The 20,092-nt window shown below is 38.9% G+C and overlaps 1 protein-coding gene across 4 annotated transcripts in view; it reads left to right on the top strand.

The window, feature by feature from the left end:
* Nucleotides 1-11,608: 11,608 nt before the first annotated feature.
* Nucleotides 11,609-20,092, top strand: part of LOC101802174 (sodium channel protein type 2 subunit alpha) — a 77,658-nt gene continuing 69,174 nt past the window's right edge. For 3 of the 4 annotated variants that reach the window (XM_072040863.1, XM_072040867.1, XM_072040868.1), the window contains exon 1: nucleotides 11,610-11,916. The gene's annotated coding sequence lies outside the window, so the exon portion shown is untranslated. Of the gene's footprint in view, nucleotides 11,917-20,092 lie in introns of all 4 variants that reach the window. The other variant, XM_072040864.1, reaches the window with a different exon arrangement.

A 20,092-nucleotide genomic window follows, 5' to 3' on the forward strand; every position in this document is an offset into this window, starting at 1 on the left:
ATAAAATCACAGAATCACAGAATTGTCTAGGTTGGAAGAGACCTCAAGATCATCAAGTCCAACCTCTGACCTAACACTAACCAGTCCTCCACTAAACCATATCCCTAAGCTCTACATCTAAACGTCTTTTAGAGACCTCCAGGGATGGTGACTCCACCTCTTCCCTGGGCAGCCCCACAACCCTCTCAGTAAAGAAGTTCTTCCTAATATCCAACCTAAAACACCCCTGGCGCAACTTTAGCCTGTTCCCTCTCATCCTATCACCAGGCACGTGGGAGAATAGACCAACCCCCACCTCGCTACAGCCTCCTTTATTATACTTATAAAGAGCGATAAGGTCGCCCCTGAGCCTCCTTTTCTCCAGGCTGAACAAACCCAGCTCCTTCAGCCGCTCCTCGTAGGACTTGTTCTCCAGTCCCCTCACCAGCTTCGTTGCCCTTCTCTGGACTCTTTCGAGCACCTTGATGTCCTTCTCGTAGTGAGGGGCCCAAAACTGAACACAGTACTTGAGATGCGGCCTCACCAGAGCCAAGTACAGGGGGACAATCACTTCCCTAGACCTGCTGGCCACACTGCTTCTTATGCAAGCCAGGATACCATTGGCCTTCTTGGCACACTGCTGGCTCATATTCAGCCGACTATCTACCAATGCTCCCAGGTCCTTCTCCGCCTGGCAGCTTTCCAAACACTCATCTCCCAACCTGTAGCTCTGCTTGGGGTTATTGCGCCCCAGGTGCAGGACCCGGCACTTGGCCTTGTTGAACTTCATGCAGTTGACCTAAGCCCATCAGTCCAGCCTATCCAGATCCTCCTGCAGAGCCTTCCTACCCTCGAGCAGATCGACACACGCACCTAACTTGGTGTCATCTGTGAACTTACTTAGGGTGCACTCGATCCCCTCATCCAGATCATCGATGAAGATATTAAAGAGGACCGGCCCCAGTACCGAGCCCTGGGGAACACCACTAGTGACCGTCCTCCAGCTGGGTTGACTCCATTCACCACAACTGTTTGGGCCCGGCTATCCAGCCAGTTTTTAATCCAAAGAAGCATACGCCAGTCCAAGCCAAGGGCAGACAGTTTCTTGAGGAGAATGCTGTGGGAAACGGTGTCAAAAGCCTTGCTGAAGTCAAGGTAGACCACATCCACAGCCTTTCCCTCGTCCATCCAGCGCGTCACTTTGTCATAGAAGGAGATCAGGTTCGTCAAGCAGGACCTGCCTTGCATAAACCCACGCTGACTGGGCCTGATCACCTGGTTGCCCTGTAAGTGCTGCATGATGATACTCAAGATAATCTGCTCCATGAGCTTCCCTGCCACTGAGGTCAAACTGACAGGCCTGTAGTTTCCTGGGTCTGCCCTCCGGCTTTTCTTGTAGATGGGCATCACGTTTGCTAGCCGCCAGCCGATAGGGACCTCCCCCAATAGCCAGGACTGCTGATAAATGATGGTAAGCAGCTTGGCCAGCTCCTCCGCCAGTTCTCTCAGTATCCTCGGGAGAATCCCATCTGGCCGCATCGACTTGCGTACATCCAAGTGCCATAGCAGGTCGCCAACCATTTCTTCATGGATAGTGAGTGCCACATTCTGCTCCCCATCCCCTTCCACCAGTTCAGGGTACTGGGTATCCAGAGAGCAACTGGTTTTGCCACTAAAGACTGAGTCAAAGAAAGCATTAAGCACTTCCGCCTTTTCCTCGTCTTTCATAACTAAGTTCCCCCCGCATCCAGTAAAGGCTGAAGATTCTCCTTAGTCCTCCGTTTTGCATTAATGTAGTTTTAAAAACATTTTTTGTTGTCTTTGACAGCAGTAGCCAGATTGAGCTCCAGATGAGCTTTGGCCTTCCTAATTTTGTCCCTGCACTGCCTCACAACATCCTTATAGTCCTCCCGAGTGGCTCGCCCTCTTTTCTAAAGATTGTAAACCCTCTTTTTCCTGCTAAGCTAAAGCCACAGTTCTCTGTTCAGCCAGGCTGGTCTTCTTCTCCGCTGGCTCATCTTTGGGCATGTGGGGACAGACCGCTCCTCTGCCATTAAAATTTCCTTCTTGAAGAGCGCCCAGCCTTCCTGGACTCCTCTGCCCTTCAGAACCACCTCCCAAGGGACTCTACCAACCAGTGTCCTGAACAGTTCAAAGTCAGCCCTCCAGAAGTCCAATACAGCGGTTTCACTGGTCTCCTTTCTGGCTTCTCCAAGAATGGAGAACTCTACCATTTCATGGTCATTCTGCCCAAGACAGTTTCCAACCACCACATCTCCCACCAGTCCTTCTCTGTCTGTGAAGAGAAGATCTAGCAGGGCACCTCCCCTGGTAGGCTCACTAACCAGCTGTGTCAGGAAGCTATCTTCCACGCTCTCCAGAAACCTCCTAGACTGCTTTCTCTGGGCTGTGTTGTGCTTCCAGGATATATCTGAGAAGTTGAAGTCCCCCGCAAGAACAAGCGCTGATGATTTCACAACTTTTGTCAGCTGCCTGTAGAACTCCTCATCAGTCTCCTCATCCTGGTTCGGCGGTCTATAACAGACCCCCACCAGGATGCTTGCCTTGTTGGCCTTCCCGCTGATCCTAACCCATAGGGACCCAACCTTATCATTCCCAGCCTCAAGTTCTGCGACATCAAAACTCTCTCTGATATAGAGAGCCACACCACCACCCCTTCCTTGCTGCTTGTCCCTTCTGAAGAGCCTATAGCTAGACATTGCAGCACTCCAATTATGAGAGTGGTCCCACCACATTTCCCTGATGGCAACCAAGTCATAGCCTGCCTGCTGCATGATGGCTTCCAGCTCTTCCTGTTTGTTACCCATGCTGCGTGCATTAGTGTAGATGCACTTCAGCTGGGCCATTGCCTTCTCTCCCAGCCTTGCCATTGTTCCCCCTGGCACAGCTCTAACAAGCCTTGTTTCAGCCCGGTCCCCCTTCTCACCTAGTTTAAAGCCCTCTCAATGAGTCCTGCCAGCTCCTGGCCTAGGATCCATTTTCCCCTTAGAGATAGAGACCCGTCTGCGGCCATCAGGCCGGGTGCTGAGTAAAGCACCCCATGGTCAAAAAAACCAACATTTCTGTGTTGGCACCAGCCTCTGAGCCACGTGTTTATCAGGTGGGCTTTCCGTGTCCTCTCTGTACCCCTCCCTGCCACCGTAGGGATGGACGAAAACACCACCTGTACTCCTGCTCCATCCACTAACTGTCCCAGTCCCCTAAAGTACCGTTTTATGGTCTTCAGGCTTCTCTCTTCAATGTCATCACTGTCAGCCTGGACTATTAAAAGAGGATAATAGTCAGAGGGGCAAACCAGGCTGGGAAGCTTTCTGGCAATGTCCCTGACCCTGGCCCCAGGGAGGCAGCAGACTTCCCTACAGGTAGGGTCAGGTCGACAAATAGGTCCCTCTGTTCCCCTGAGAAGGGAGTCGCCCACAACAATCACCCTTCTTTCTTTCCTGGTGGAGGCAGTCCTGAGGCGTGGAGTCAACTTCCTCGCCCTAGGCATCCTCCTGGGCAGACTTTCTACCTCTTCCTCAGCTACCGGTCTCTCAAGCTCCAGGGCCTCAAGCCTGTTGCATAAGGGCACCTGGGAAGGTGGAGCCGGTAGGGGGGGGCATCACCTGCAATGTCGAGCAGGGACCTGTCTCCATTCCTCCTCAACTCCTGGGTCCCCTGCCTCTGCCCGACAGCAACAGCGCAGGGGGCCACCCCCATTTGGGGTGTCTCACCCCGGTGCCTGTCCTTCAGGCCATGCAGGGAGTCGCTCCACAAGTCTATCTCGCGCTCACACTCCCTGATATCCCTCAACCTCTTGACCTCCTCCTTGAGTTCTGCCACGAGGCGGACCAGGTCATCCGCCTGCTCACACCTCACGCACACAGTCTCTTTGCTCCCTGCAGGTGGTAGCAACAGGCTCAGGCACTCCCTGCACCCAGAGACCTGAACTGCTGCAGTTTTGAGCGGGCAGTCGGTCTGGGTGTGTACAGACTTCCTGGAGAGTGCACTGTGCCTGGTGTACACCATTGCAGCTGAGCTAGCGCTAGACCGCCATTAGAGGAGGTGTTTGTATGGGCGGAGGGGAGCGCTCTGCCCTTCCTGCTCACCCTGCCTGCGCGAACTGCCGCGCCACGCCCTAACTGCCACGCCACGCCCTAACTGACACACCACGCCCTGTTGCCAGTCCTGTTCGCCATGCTTCTGGTCGCTTGCGCTCCCTAGGGGTGGCTTTTGAACGGCCGAGGAGGGGGCGCTGCTGGCTCCGCCTACGCCTCCTTCTTGCCTCGTTCACCTCCCTCACGAGGGCTGCCGGTCCTGGCGGCTCCCTCGAGTGGGCTCGGTGCTGGAAAAATTAGCCCTGCCTGTCTGATCCCCTGCTCTGCTGCAGAACGTGTCTGCTCCAGAGCCGATCGCCTCGGCAAGTGGCGATTTATTTATGGAAATGATGATGCCTCACAAAGTCATGATAAGTATTTTTTTTGTGAATATGGCTTGTGTATAGCCATACACAATATATATTCTTATTGACCCAATGTAGTGGACTGCCTGTATATTGCCTGATTCAAATTCATTGAAACTGATCTGTCTTTGACTTACTGAAACAGGATTTAAACCATGTTCTGAAGAATTCCATAACACTTTTTTTAATTAGTGGAACAGTGGAACAACAGGGCAGAAATAAATAATTATGACATATGCATAAATATACATTTATAGTATAAGTACATCAAACTATCTATTTGGAGCACCACCATGAACAAGAACAAGAACAAACAAACAAATAAAATAAAACATGCATTTTTAAACATGAAAATTTCATTTTTAAAAATGCTCTTCCACTGTAAACCTATATAAGTGCATACATGCCATGCTTACTACATATATAGAATGTATGCGTACTCTGCATACCAAATCTTCCTCTTCCACCTTTCCTTTTCTTCACTAGATCCCACTCAACAGTAGAACAGTCTAAACTAGACTGCCAGATCTGAAAATGAAAAGTTGTCATTTGAAAGACAACAACAAATAGACTACTTTGACAAAACTAATTTATAACAGTGCCGGCCTGGTGCTTGTTTCAGTTTAAATTATTAGTACAATGTTAATGAATCATCACTGAAAGTTCATTTCAGAAATTACATTAAAAAATATAACTTGAAAAGCTATGACATTTTAAATAATTCGTTTGTTTGGGAATCCTGCCCCAGGTGCAGTTATACTCTCAGTAATGAGTGAATAAATTCGAAGCTCTTCAGTCACTTTTAACTAAACAGCTGAAATAGAAATGTTGAAATAACTTAGCTGCAAAGAGAAAAATAACTTTGAAGTATTAAACATGAATCAATACAGCCCCTGTGACCCCTCATGAGATCTCATACCATGGCCAAGCACTGTATATAGATCACATGTAACTTCTCAGCAATGCAATCATCGTTTTAACATTAAATACTTTGTCTTATTAATACTATTATTTTTGGACAATAGTTTTCATTTGTAATTCTCAGGCATTTTTATAAACACTATACATCTCACACACTACTCGTAATTTGTCAAATTAAAATGTTCTAAAAGACTAAAAGACACAATGTATATGCTTTATCTATTCCTCTGACTACTCGCCTGTGTTTGAAAGTGAACTAAATTGCAGTATATGGCCAACTGTGATCAATCTGAATTTAAGTTAAACACTTAAAACACATTAAACACATTTTTCTACCTTCAGTCTCTCTTTTTTTTTTTTTCCCCCTCAGGAGTGGAGAGTCAAAGAGACTCTTTTAGTGAATTTTGTATCGGATTTACTAATGCAAATTTCCATGCCATGGACCTGAGATTAGCATTAAAAGCCAATAATCTGAACTTTATTTGTGATTCTATGTATTTATTTGACTCCTGCTGAGGGTGGTAAGTACAATTTAGGGAAGGTAATACACTTAGCTGCAGTGGAAGAATTTGGTCTAATATTTAAGGATGGTAGTGATAGACTTACAAAGGAAATCCTACTATTTCTTTTTATTTAAGACCATCTAGATTGCATATTTTGAATTTAAAAACTGTGAAAGAAAATACAAAATGTGGCGATCCAGTTGAATACTATAAAACAGATCTCCAGATCTTGGGGTAAAGAGGAAGTGGAAGATATACTCTATATCCTCTCTGTATCACCAGTAATAACATTTCATAGTGGCTGTATAGAATCACTTATCAATATGGAATCATAGAACGGTTTGTGTTGGAAAGGACTTTGAAAATCATCTAGTTTCTTAACTCCCATGACATGAAAGGACTTCATTTAAGGACTTCACAGTAACATAAGCCTTCAACTAGTCGAGTATTTTAACAGGCCACAGAGCGTACTACTTGAAAAATAATTTGCTTTAAGATATTCATGATAATGTCATAGTAAAGGTATGTGATCAGCAATCTGCACTATTAATGGTTATAGCTTTTAATAATAATACAAAATTATATCAACATTAATGTTACTATACAACAGTTAGAGCCCTCCTGTTCTTGTAGAAAAAATAATACAAAGCCATACCCAAATGGCCTCAATCAATGCAGTCCCAATAATTTTGTTTTTGTAAAAAAAATAAATTAATTAAAAATAAGTCTCAAAGAATAAACTTAGCCTAGAATAACCACCACAACCACCTTCCACAAGTGTCTAAGTGCTTCCAAAATATTGACCTCTTGTCCTCTTGTTATATCTTTTCCTGTCATTCAGATGAACTATGATCATAATAACAAAATTATTGTTAGATAAACACAGTGTACACAACAATCACAGCTATATTATCTTGGCAAAGCACAGGAGAGTCACAGAAGGTAATAAATTCATAAATAAAAATAAAATATTTTTATTTATTTATTTATATATAATACACTTATAGGACTTACAGGCCTTCAGCTCAGAATGATTCTGAAAAACACCTGCTATTTATGTGAGTAATGTTTTTATGTAAGAAAAAGAACAGGGAGAAGGTGCTGACTTGGATAATAAGGTTTCAGTATCTAATGCTTGAAAACTTCTTGTATAACTTCCAGAAAATAAAGTATGTTTGTATCTCACTTCCTCATCTATGGAATGGGGTTAATAATTCCTGGCTTTAGATGAGGCTATAGGATAAATTAATTTTGTTAGCCTGCCATGATATAGAGAACAAGACTGAAGAAGTATTTTAATATTCTGTGTATTGTCCAAAGAGACTAGCCAGGCCTGGGAAATTATTATTTTAGGCACTATATATTCACAGGATAGCTGCTGTTCATAAGAATTTCATTCATATATATATATATATATATGAATATATATATATGAATATATATATATATATGAAATACATATGACAAGAAAAATAATAATTTAAAAAAAAAAGACAAAATGCAAGCAAATTATTTCAAAGTGAACAAATACAATTTCAGACAGACAGATTTTAAGAGATGGACAAATGAATTAAATGATACCTCAGCAACAAGTGCAGTAGTGCTCTCAGAGCTAGTAACAAAATCTAATAATGCTCTCCCAGGACACCTATAAACAGAGAGATTGCATTCATCTGTTTTCATTCCATTTATTGCTACTGAGTCATGTGGTTTAATTGGTCAGATGAAAGGTAATCATCACTTGGAGAGAGGGGAGGTTATGTTAAGTAAACCTCAAGTTATGATTTATTTATTTGCTAGTCTTTCAAAGCCGGAATGCCTAGAAGAATTATTCTGTTTAATAACATTTGCTTGCCAAGTTGATTTTGCATTAGAAAGATTCTTTGCATCTTACAGTATGCCTAGTAGTTATCTGTACTGAAAATAGTACCTTTATAATTAAACTATTAAAACATATTACACTGAGAGAGATGATAAAAAATTGCCAACAATTGACTCTGATATGTTAAAGAAAAATAAGTTTACCTTGATCTGTGTTCAGCCAAGAATGATAAAGATACAGAACATACAAACTGTTTGGTACACTGAATTGTGAAGTAAACACAAATTAATGCCCTGATGGTTATGACTGTAGGCATGCTAATGTCTTGAAGCAAAGATGGAATTGATACATACTTTTGAATACTGCTTTACACACTCTGTTTCAAATCTGTCTTCACAATTGGTCATTAAACGTGACTTGAGTGTTTGCCACAGGCAGACTAGAAGTGACTGGCTTTACATTTTGAAAATATTATGAATCTAATTTAAAATAATCCCTTTTTCAGAAGTAATTGTCAAGACTAAATAGATTTTGTTGCAAAGAAAATATTCAGAAATCTTTTAAATTCCGAAGTTAGTCTTAATTTCTTCTTATGTGGAGGTAAAATGGCACCCTGCATATACCTCAGATGCAATTATTTTATATGTAAAAGAAATGTAATAAAATTAAATACCACTGTTATTTAGTAATCACCAGGGTAATTTCTGTTAAAGTAACTCTGGAACAGTGAAAAAAATCTGCTTCATACCTAGAATCATCCTAAATTTCAGGTTCACTTCAATGAATCATTGGCAATGGTGATTCTCAAACTTTAAAGTCAAGAATGGTAGACTTTATGATTAATCAGAACTAAATAACAAAGGCAAATAACTTTTGATCAAGGTTAATTTATGTCTTTTGAGAAGATGATACATCAAGAAACCATGAATCTGCTCACTCTGCAGACCTGTCTTGTGCCTTAGAAGCTTATGAAATAGGTCTAGAGTTTCAGAGTTTAAGAGATGTATGAATAAAAATTACAAAAAAAAAAAAAAAAAAAAAAAAAAAAGTATTCTAAAATAGCTATTTGAGGCATCTAAAGAACAGGCATAGGTGTCTGTAGGTGTCTGTTGGCCAGAACATCTACTGGCATTGGTCCGTAGGCTTAACATCCTATGTGCTATGGAAACTGGAGTTTGATTTTTGCTCCATCTCTTCTGGGTAAATGTTTTTGCATGATCTAATAGATTTTTTAGTATTATTACTTTTTAATGCAGATGACTGTTAAGCTCTAAGAGGGAAAGAAAATTTTCCGGTAGAAACTAGCTCTATCAGCATGGTTGAATAAGCAGAAAGATTCTTCTAGCTATCCTAGTTTTAAGACACTTAAATAAAAATGTCACAAATTGAGACTTGTTCAATAGATATTTGTTTTAATTCCTATATAATTACCACTAATATGATAAGTTAAACCATTAGTAAACCATACTTGTATGTGTTCTTGGAGAGCGCTCAAAGATTTAGAATCAGTTCTGAGAGTTACTGTAATTTGTTGATTCTCAGAGTGCTTTCTGAATTTTTCATAGAAAAACTGTTTATTTTCGCACACACTTGTAACTAGGCAAGTTTATGCCACTGACAATTGCAGTTGTTACACAGAAATGTAAGCTTTAGAAATTTCTGTGAATTTCAGAAATTACTTTTTTATTGTCTTTGATGTATTGTCATATTTTATTGTGGTATATATGAGATATTTTATATCTCATTTTCATTGTGCTCTTCACAGACAATACAAAAAAGCAAAACCAGCTTTGTTGATGAGCTTTACCATTAAGATGCAAATGTGATATATCTACAGATTAAAAAAAGTAAGAGTGGGATAGCCTGTAGAAGGCTAATCATTGCATAATAACAATAATAAAGAATAAAAGTTTCAATGAGTCTCCTAGAGAGAAAGTAGTGCTTATAATTGTTCTGAAACGCATGTTTATTCCCAGAAATCCTTTTACTAAATGGTTACTCTACAGCTATATATATAATATATATATATTGTAAGTAATATTGTAAGTAATAAAGATTCATACAATCTCCAAACATCTCTCCTTTATGTAATTTAAAAAAATAATTTAGATTTTAATAACTCAAATTATGTGTTGTTTCTTTTTTTTTTTAATCATAAAAACTCTTGTCTAGTTTATGACATTTGATTAATATTTTAAATTAATACTTGAAAGTAGGCTTTAGAACATCAACTTGACCAATTTAGGCCTATAGTAGGCCTATATTTATTCATGGTGCATTTCCATATTTATAGAAAGTTGTCAAAGTATATTCAAAAGTATTTAACATTGCATACTTTTGGGGCTCTGGACCTTCTGATGTGCTGTCTTCCTTGAACGAAAAGCTGCAGTTCAGCACCACGGACAACACTCATGCCTCCGCTCATTTAAATACAACTATAAAAGTAAAAACTATCAGTACTTTTCAGTGAAATCCTAGATTTTTTTTAATCCATATTGTTTTTATATGAAATAGTACTTTAAGGCAAATTGCTTTAACACAAGGTCAAAAGAGAGTGCATTTTTTTTGTGACAAATTCCCGGTCCATTCTCACGCAATAGGTGTTTTGACATATTATTATCTTTACATAGTACATACACATTATCTTTACATACATAACTATTTTAGTACTTTGGATTCTGTGATGGCCCACAGTCCTGTTGTAGAGATTGAACAAGCATAGGAATAGATCTCTTTCCTGTAGAACTGACACTCCAAGGGTTTTTGATGACTCCAAGGGTTTTCTTATGAATGCTCTATGCTGATACAAGTTGCTACTGAAAGGGATGGTCTCTCCAGCAGCCTCCCTTTGTTGATATTAACAACTTTTGTGATAAGAATGGAAAACATGGAATGTTTAATTAGACTCCATGATATAACTTACGTAACTCTTCTTGCAGTCTTTTCTCCCCCCAGATTTCATGTTTTGATGAGATAAAATTTTCCTCCAAAGCTGAGAACAGTTGAGCCAGCTCTGCATGCTGGTAGCCATTTGATGGATAGAGCAGGTGAAAATGATTGAAAACTTTGAAGGCAATATTGAGAAAATAGGATAATACAATAATTTTATTTGACAGTTTTTTATTTGTATTGCTACAAGAGCAGATACATTCATCTATATAGCACCCCATCATACAGTACCCTTTAGTAATAGCATATCCAACATTGCTGTCATGGGGAACATGGCTAGAAACAACTGGGGTGGGGCAGACAATTTACACACTGGATTTTTGTAACTGATAGTATCCAGAGTACTACAGAGCTGTGAAATAGAGAAGAGAGCCTTACAACAAAATTGATAAGACAGATTGACACAATAACTTTTTATTGAGCAATAATGTATTATTCCTGGCCAAATACAAGCATCCATTCATTTTGTACTACATAAAAAAAAAAAAAAATAAAAAAAAATCTTCTCTGGCTTTCAATAAAGATATAAATGTAATTTCTATTTTGAAGAATCAATAAACAAGGAGAAGTAAAAAGCAGGGAGTCTCATTTGCTATTACTTTGCAGAGGTTATGATTGAAGAATTACTTTTCTCATGCATTAACACAAAGTAAAATAAAGATACCTGGCAGAATCTTGAGTTCTCTGGAACTAGTTGTATACAGATGTATCCAAATACATACTCCATGTATCCAAATACATACATAAAAATATATATATATAAAAAAAAAGCAGCCCAGTCTAAATATCAAACTATTAAAATATGCAAGAATTCATTAGTTATAACCTAGTTACTTTATTTTCCAGCTGTATAATTAAGGGCTAATATGTGCTTTAAAACTAAAATACACTTGTTTTTGATAGGGTGTTAAAAATCCAGCTGAGCTCATTTCCTTGCCAGTAGGTGGAGCCAGCACGTAACATGCTGCCTCATTTTTTCCTCCCCCTCGTCTCCCCCTCCCTTTTTTTTTCCCCACAACCAATTTTCTGATCGATGCTGGGATTCATAGAGTGAATCTCAGATCAGGAAGCAAGAGAAGAGACTACAGAATACTGCAGAGGCTCCTTTGTTGTTTTGATGGGGAGGTCCTTTCTTCATTTCTTTCCTTTTTCATTTCAGTGAAATTAAGAGTTTACAAGCTTCTTTGCCAAGAAACCTGAACCTGCAGTATAAGGAACCTTATCATCTACAAGCATATGGATATTTCTTATGCCATGATTTGTAATTCTCTTTTTATCAGGTAAGACAGCATGATATTTGATTAAAATGCCTAGGCAATAAATTCCAGTCATTTTGTACCAAGAGTCTTCTCTTGTGGTGCCACACCTAGTTTTCGATTAATATTAATCCAGCAAGAGAAGAGGCAAAAATAGACATCTTTTCAACTGCCTCTATTTTTTCCTAGTACTTAATTAGGTCTTATTACACCAAAAAAAAAAAAAAAAAAAAAAAAAAAAAATGTTCTTTGGAGTTCTCTCGTCCTACATTTTATTGATTGTATATTTATAATTACAATTATTTATGAATTTTTATTTTTCATCCTAACTGTGGTAATTTATTGTTGTTTTGATGTGATTACCTACAAGTGTTTTCATTTTCTACTGGAGGTTATATTCATGCTGTATCCAGGATACAAATTGTAGTGGTATTCTAAAGCATATTAATATATCCCTGGGATTGCCCAGTTTTAAAATTACCCTCCCTGTTTTAATGCGGAAATTTACTGTTGCTTCTTTATACCATCTTCAGGCAGTGGCTTTCTTTACTTTCTAAATTCAACATTTTGATTTTGTGAGGCATAAGAGATTTACGGGATTCTCCCCTCCCTTGTCTCCCAGAACAGCCTCTCCTGGATGGAAGACAGAATGGAGGATTTGTCTGTAAATAAACATGGTTTTGCAGTGCTGCAAATATCGTATGAGACATATATGTGTTTTGTGAAATGCTTTCTATATAGCAATGAACTGTTAACTGCAAAAACTTCAGTCCATATTGCATGAGAAATATTTTTCTTCCATTATTTTTTAGATGCATAATACACACTGGGAGAGACAGCAGAATGACTCAGGAGGTGGGAAGCTTATGCAGTACCCCCTTACTTTTCTTTCAAGCCTTGTGGGTTTTTTCTTTTTTTCTTTTCTGAAATTCACTTATTTGCAGTAATCACTTATTTATTCAGGGAAAAAAAAACTACATAGAAATGCATTAATCTACATAGTCGCAGATCAAAAAAGGGCTTGCTAGACTGTATGTGAGGAAAAACAGAATGTGTGATTAAATAAATTGAATTTTGCTTTCTATTATTTGGAGGTAAGTAGGAAATTTTCACTTGTCTGTGTAAAGATAAATGTATTTTAGCGATTGGTGAAGCAACAGAAATTTGTCTGTTGGGATCTTAATGTTAGATGCTGGCTTGGCTTTAGATGATCCTTTAGGTATACGTGGAATATTAAAAGGTTCACGAATTCTTCCAATTTATGCATGTTGCCTGCTTAGTTACATTTTTGTGAGCAATGTTTACATTATGTATAGCTGGCTATGGCTCAGCCACTGTATTGGCTGTAGATATCTTCATTAGATGGTAAATGATCATCCATTCCTGAAAAGGTCTGGAGAAAAGATGAATAATCACACCCAAATGATCTGCAATTTCCTCCAGCAACAAATGCATTAAATAAATAATGCTCTCTTATGTCTATAGGGCCCAATTCAGCAACAAACAGGTATGTCAGTGGGATGACTCACATTCTTAATATTAGGCAAGTGGATAAGTACCTGGATCTGTTCTGTTGATTTTTTTTTTTTTTTAATTATTATACCAATGTTCAGGGATTGAATAACTTTCTTTATGACAGAAATTTTGCAGAGTTCATAAATTCAGTTAGTAGGCCAAACTAGCATATAGCTTCAAAGATAAGCTCTAGGTTTATATATAAAATTAAAAATATAGTGAGTTGTTACAAGCCTTGGAAGAAAATATTGAAGCTAAATTCTTACAGATTATGAACACTATGAACATCAGTCTTTGGCAAACACAAACACAGAGATGGACATATCATGGCAAAGCACGATTCAGTTGTCTTTCAGTAGTGATGACTCAAGTTAGGTGTTTAAATGAGGAGTTCAAGAGAAAGCTGACCCTGAGAAAAAGTTGGCCTTCTCTACCCTCTGTAGGGAATTTAAATAACAAGACAGCTTAGTGTTTGTTTGTTTGTTTGTTTGTTTTTTCATTCAAATTCCTGTAATCGTGCTGTTCTCTGCACCATGTAACAGCAGATCTCCACAGCACAGCAGACCCATGCTGCAGCCACAGCAAAAGCCCAGCAGCAGTGACGCTGCCAGTTCTGCTTGCTCGATTCTTTCATTACAGGCCTTGATTAGTGGATCTGACAGGTCGCTTACCTGCTGCTCTGCTCCACCCCTGAGGAGCCCCTCAGCTCCCCTCCTAAAGGGACAGAGATGACATGGAATCCAGTATAGCTTGAATCGTGCTAGACACCGATGATTGCAACCATAACACCTTCTTACACATGCAGCTCTCAGCTGAAGCCTGAAAATCACTAGCAAGATTGTGTTACCTCCATTGTTTTAAGGCCAGCCACACATGTGCACCAGCTTCTCCAGAGGACTTAGCCTCCTTCCTGGCATTTGCAGTGGCAGACCCAGGTCCTGTGTTCCCATGACATGGGGGCAGCCTTCCATCCACCAGAGCCCACCCATCCCACTCCCTCTGCTCACAGGCCCAGCTTACTAAGAAGGAATCAGGGAGCCTGCATGCCTCCTTTCTAGAGGCTTCCTGAAGCCACTCGAAAGAATCTGTTTCTTGTACCTCCTCTCACTGACACCTTCCAGCCTGAGAAACGCTGGCTTAAAAAAACATTCCTGTCAATGGTCGCCTTAATCTCCTGTTCTTCTGTTGTTTGTCTTGCAAAGACAATAATGTATCTGATCTCAAAAAGGTGTTAATGTAGGGGAGGCAAGTGGTGCTGAGAATCACTAAATACCATAAAGATAATAATCATAACAAAAACTAAGGAGGAAGTTCATAATTTTGTAATCAGTGCATTTTCAGGAAGATATGCAGTAAAGGTTTGGGAACAAAATACTGAAAGAGGATGATTTAAAGAAATGTTATATAACTATATTCATATTATTCAGTTCAAATTCCTTTTGTTTCCCAGCTCACAACTTTACCTCTTTTATTTCTGCTCCTGAACCTATTATTGTACCTTTTTCCCCTCTCCTATTTAAGTTAGGCTGCTTCCTCTTCCTGCTCTTTACTGGTGTGGTCCCAGCAGAAGGCCTTTGCTTCAGCTCATATTTTCAGCATTTGATGTCTCAGCAGCTATGAGATTACCAATTGCACTGAAGGGACTCCTAATGCTAGGCAAAAACACAGTCAACACACAGAAGCTCTATAAGTATTTATTTCAAGCTGCTAAGAAGCTTTTTCAGAGTGTGTCTAGAAATTATTTTAGAGAAGTTCTGAATGGCCAGATTTCAATAGATTTGAACAGGAGCAACAAAATGCAAACTTTTATACTCCCTGAACAACCGACTTGACAAAATTCAAAGTAAAGAGACTAGCAGAAATTCTCAGTAAAATAGCTCAAAAATATTTCAGGCTGCAGTATTACCAAACATACTTGCAAATAATAATGGAAATACTTTTTAATTTTCCTATTTAAAACAAAGAAAGAAATGGAAAAACACCATAGATTCATTGTTCTTGACTTGTAGATCAGTAAAACTATCAAACTTTCCAACAAATAAGCTTAAAAAAAATGTACTTTTTCTATTTAATGGTGCAGGTTTTTTTTTTTTTTTTTTTTTTTTAAGCATTCTAGTTGAAATAAACAAGAAAGATCATGAGGTAACATATCTGCATTGTCAAGCTTAGCTTTTCTAACTTCATTGAAAGAAAATCTTCACCATTTATAGTATCATTAAGGAAAGAGATTAGACAGAGGCCTACAGCATAAACATATTCCATCTGAACAATTAAGGTTTGGCAAAACTGAAGGCATTGGAAAGACGTTCTCATGCTTGAAAAAAATACTAAACAAACAGGCCTCTGTCAGCTCAGTTCATAGAGTGTGTCTGTATGTATACGTATATACGTGTGTGTGTGTGTGTGTATATATATATATATATATATATATATATAAAGCTTCAAAAAATTCACCAATAACATTTTTATAAGCCTCTCTATCTGAAGTCTAGTAATTGTCTGTATATGAAGTTTTCTCAGGTTTTACGTAATTGCCATCACAGTTGCTTCTTAATTCTTAGCTCAGCTTCCCTTAAACAAGGGCAGAATCTGATTTTGGCCAGATAAATTGTTCTTCTGACCTGCTAATGCTGGCAAATTCTCCTTCGTCTCTTTGGAGATCCACACAGCTCCTTCCCATTATCAAGTGAAAATGCAGACTTTCCCTACCAAGAAACAGGATAACGTTCAATAATAAAATGATTGCTCCTTGTAGCATACAGCTACTTTACTTGAACAAACCGATGACATATCACATTAGCAGACACACATTTTAGGGTGATGGATGTATAGGTTTCGTATGTACAACAAGGTCTACCATGGACCCTGTCATATGATGGGAGATGCTTACTTTTTATGCCATATGGTGCTGCTTGTCTGGTCTTAAATGGAGTTGTGAGGAACAGCACTTGAATATATTTAGAAGATGTCAAATAGCCCATTCCAGCCAAAATAAAATAAAATAAAATTGGATATCCTTCAACCCTGCAGTAAAAATTATGACTACAGTAAGTTTAGACATACATGAGCCAGTTCTCAGTTTAATCCTTTGGTTTCAAGTGCAGTATATGTGCTTTATGGAACTGTACGAACATGCTTGATTGTTTTGATTACTTATTTGCCCTCCTAGATTATCATATCATAGCTTTCATTCTGCTGGTGCTGAGTTAACTAAATTAAAGCTACAATATTTCCATATTGTACTGTTGTCATTCCTTAGACATCAATGCAAATTTTTCTTTAAATTATCAGCAGGCTTTTAGAGAGGAGCAGAAGCTTCACGTCTAAATGGATGTTACTAATATGTACTTTTTTTCTATCCCATCCTCACCGTTTCTCACTCTCCTCAGTGTAACTGCAAAATCCTTTGCAGACTTTGACCCCAATGTGGTTTTGTTTAATGGTAAATCTAAATGACTCATTTTGAAATGAGTCAAGTTCTCTAAAGCAATACAATGTGTTCTAGATTCACTCATTTGTCGTGGTAGGATCACAGATCTATTAGGAGCCAGGTTCCATGTATGTATACAAAATGGCACCAGTCACGTGCACATGCAGACAAATTTGACAATCTTTGATCTTGAGAAGAACAGTGGCCAGAGTTTAATACATTATGAACTGCATATAGATAGAACAAAATCAGAAGTGTGAACAGTGCTTTCCATAGATACTGTGGTCTGAATTTTCTCTTGGAAAATGAGTTCCATAAACAGGTGCCAACAAAAAGAAGGTTGAAAAAGCACCTAAATATCTAAACACACTTTGTGCTTACAGGGAAAATTATGGCAAATTTCCCTACAACCACAACTAATATGTAAAGAGAATTCTACCTAGGATATTTATAATTTGGACTGTCTCTAATGAAATGAAAATTGTTTAGGAGGACTGTATACTCATTTGATGCTGGTTAGTTATAAATACGTGTAGCTAGTTCAAAACAGTGGAAAATCCTACTTCCCAGGCCCCAAGGGAAGCTTTGTAAGATCAGTTTTCCTCACTGGATCTCTCTGGAGAGGTTGTTCTAACAAGGACTGTGGCACACAAGGTCATATTATAAGAGCATAACAGGTGTATCTGTAGAGTATGTGAGCTCCGTATGTTTTCTATTTACTGAGTGTCAATAATGAAACCATGGAAACTAAAAGAAAAGTACTGGTACAGGCAGAATGAAAAAGTATTCCATCTGTAGTTAACCTGAAAGCAGACATGGGACAAATACTGCGTGATTGTTTCCAGATCGAGAAATCAGTGGTGCCTGCACAGACATCCTACTGGCAAATGCCTTCACACAGGTTAGATTCTGTGGTACAGGGACAGGTTTCCATTTTGTAGAATGGCCAGCACCACAGAAGTGCTGATGGTAGACAGCCTCCTTGGTACCAAAATACTACTACTGAAAAATTCTTCTAATGAAGCAATGAGAACATTCTCTGAAAATACAGGGATGCAGGATGAGCTCCAACTTACTATGATTTGGCTTGTGGAATTTCTAATAGTAACAAAATGGAAAGCACCCAGTTTTACTGTCAGTAGCAATGGCAAGATGGAAACCTTAAAGTTATTGGAGAAATCAATTTGATTAGGAAGCAATAGACTGTAAGTGTTACTGGTCCACAAGTACGAGAGTCACTTTTCCATAGAATAACATTTTCTATCTTGCAACCAGTTTGCTTTTTTATTTTTTTTTTAGGATAAACATATGCAACAGTCACAGAACATTTTCAAGAATTACTGTTTTAAATTTTGTTTTTACAACACTGGATTGTTTGATAGAGTTAACATTAAAAGCTTGTGGAGTTCTTTTACAACACTTGTGACGGTAAAAAGATATTTGTACTTTTTCCAGCTTTAGTGTTTACAAGTTGAATGATCATTGATGTGAAGCAAAGCTTTGGCCTTCTAAGCCAAGCTGAAGGCAGGTTAGCCTTCACACAGAGGGGATGTTACTCCACTCCACGCTCACCTTCAGTGAAGAAAAAAAAAAAAAAAGTAAGCCTGAGGGCATGAAAATAATGATCTCTAATTTTGTATAGGACACTTAGGTGCTATTACTCATGCTGGTATCTGGCTCTGTAGAATGGCAGAGGCTGGGAACCCAGAAGCATTCTCCACTGCTGGGAAAGGAATTATATTGCTTTTCTCGGTATTGACCTTGCTTCCAAATTAGTTAAAGGATTCACACATTCTCAGAATAATCTGTCCTTAGTGAGAAGATGATGGGTATGATGCAGAAATTGAGTGAGCTGATATAAATATTGTGAAGATGGGTGAACAGCTCTGAAACTGTGATAAGGAAACGAAATATCCCCTGGGAATCTGAGGACAAGAGGAGAAAAGCAATCAAATGTTTGGGGGAAAGATAATGTAAAAATCAGGAAGGGAAATTCAGTACATATGAGGAAAAACAACAATCTACTATAAAGCAAACATTGAAGTGTGTATTCATTTTCCTGTATGGAGGTGGGCAGTGCATGTGTATGGCTCCAGTGGGAAGATCTCTTGGCAGTGGTACACCTCCAGGCAGCAGGTGATACTGTGAGGAAGGAGCACATGTGAGAACTCTTTGGGGAACTGTTGTATTGCCTGTAATCAGAACCAGTTTTGCTGGCTATATGGTAGAAAAGGAAAAACTCTCCCGAGGAGATTTTCAACATCTGCTCCCTGGCTTTATTCAAATGCAAAGTGGATAAGAAAAAATTACAGTTAAAAAATGATTCTGGATTAAACTGTCTAAACTCCAATGAAATGAACAAATCTCAGTTCCAGGTTACCCAGCTACAATGGGCAGTTGTATTTTAGCCAACAAGTTTTGTAGATTATCCTGTGCAGTCCTTCTTTTTCTCATGAAGAGAGACTTATGTAACTTCTTAAAAATTATAAAGGGGAGTCTTCCCTTCCCTCCCCCCCCCCCCCCCCTTTTAGATACCTTGAAACTGAATCTGCTTTTTCATAAACAGTGACCAGAACTTTGCAGATGTTGAATCCCTACTTTTTTTTTTTTTTTTTCCTCCATGAGTTTTCCCCCTCATGAAAAAGCTCAGGAGCAAAAATACATTAGTTTGGGGCAGATACACATTGTAACTGTTCATCTTTCAATTCCTGGCACATTCTTATACTTAAAAGCAGAAGTGGCACAGAAATTTGTTTAACTTCCTTACCCCAAGACATTGTTATCTAAGTTTGTAGGGTTTTTTGTTTTGTTTGTTTGTTTTGTTTTTTACATAACACATTAAAACCTGCCAAATTCTCCAGTGAATATGAAATGTAAAAGTAGCTTAGCACGCAATCTGAAGCAATATTAAAACGTGTCTTTGTATTATTTCAGATATTAATCAGAAGTTTGGAATCCAGATTTGAAATAAGGTGTGCATTTTATTGCAATACTTTGCTATCAGATAACTTACAGAGGGATTCTTGTGAATTTAGCATTCTAAAAAGTTATGTTCCAGTAGAGGCTGACGTTAAATCAGGGGACTGCTATAAACCATCCTATGCAGAATGTCAGCATAAACACCCATAATGATCTCTGATCCCACATTTATGAAGCTGTGTAGCTCCCTCAGGCCCTTCAAGTTTCTTGATGGCACAGTGATATCACCTTTCTGATCTTACTTCACTGCACGTGTATGCCATATGCACTTTGTCC

Source organism: Anas platyrhynchos, chromosome 7 (genome assembly GCF_047663525.1).
Source record: "Anas platyrhynchos isolate ZD024472 breed Pekin duck chromosome 7, IASCAAS_PekinDuck_T2T, whole genome shotgun sequence".
NCBI lineage: Eukaryota > Metazoa > Chordata > Aves > Anseriformes > Anatidae > Anas > Anas platyrhynchos.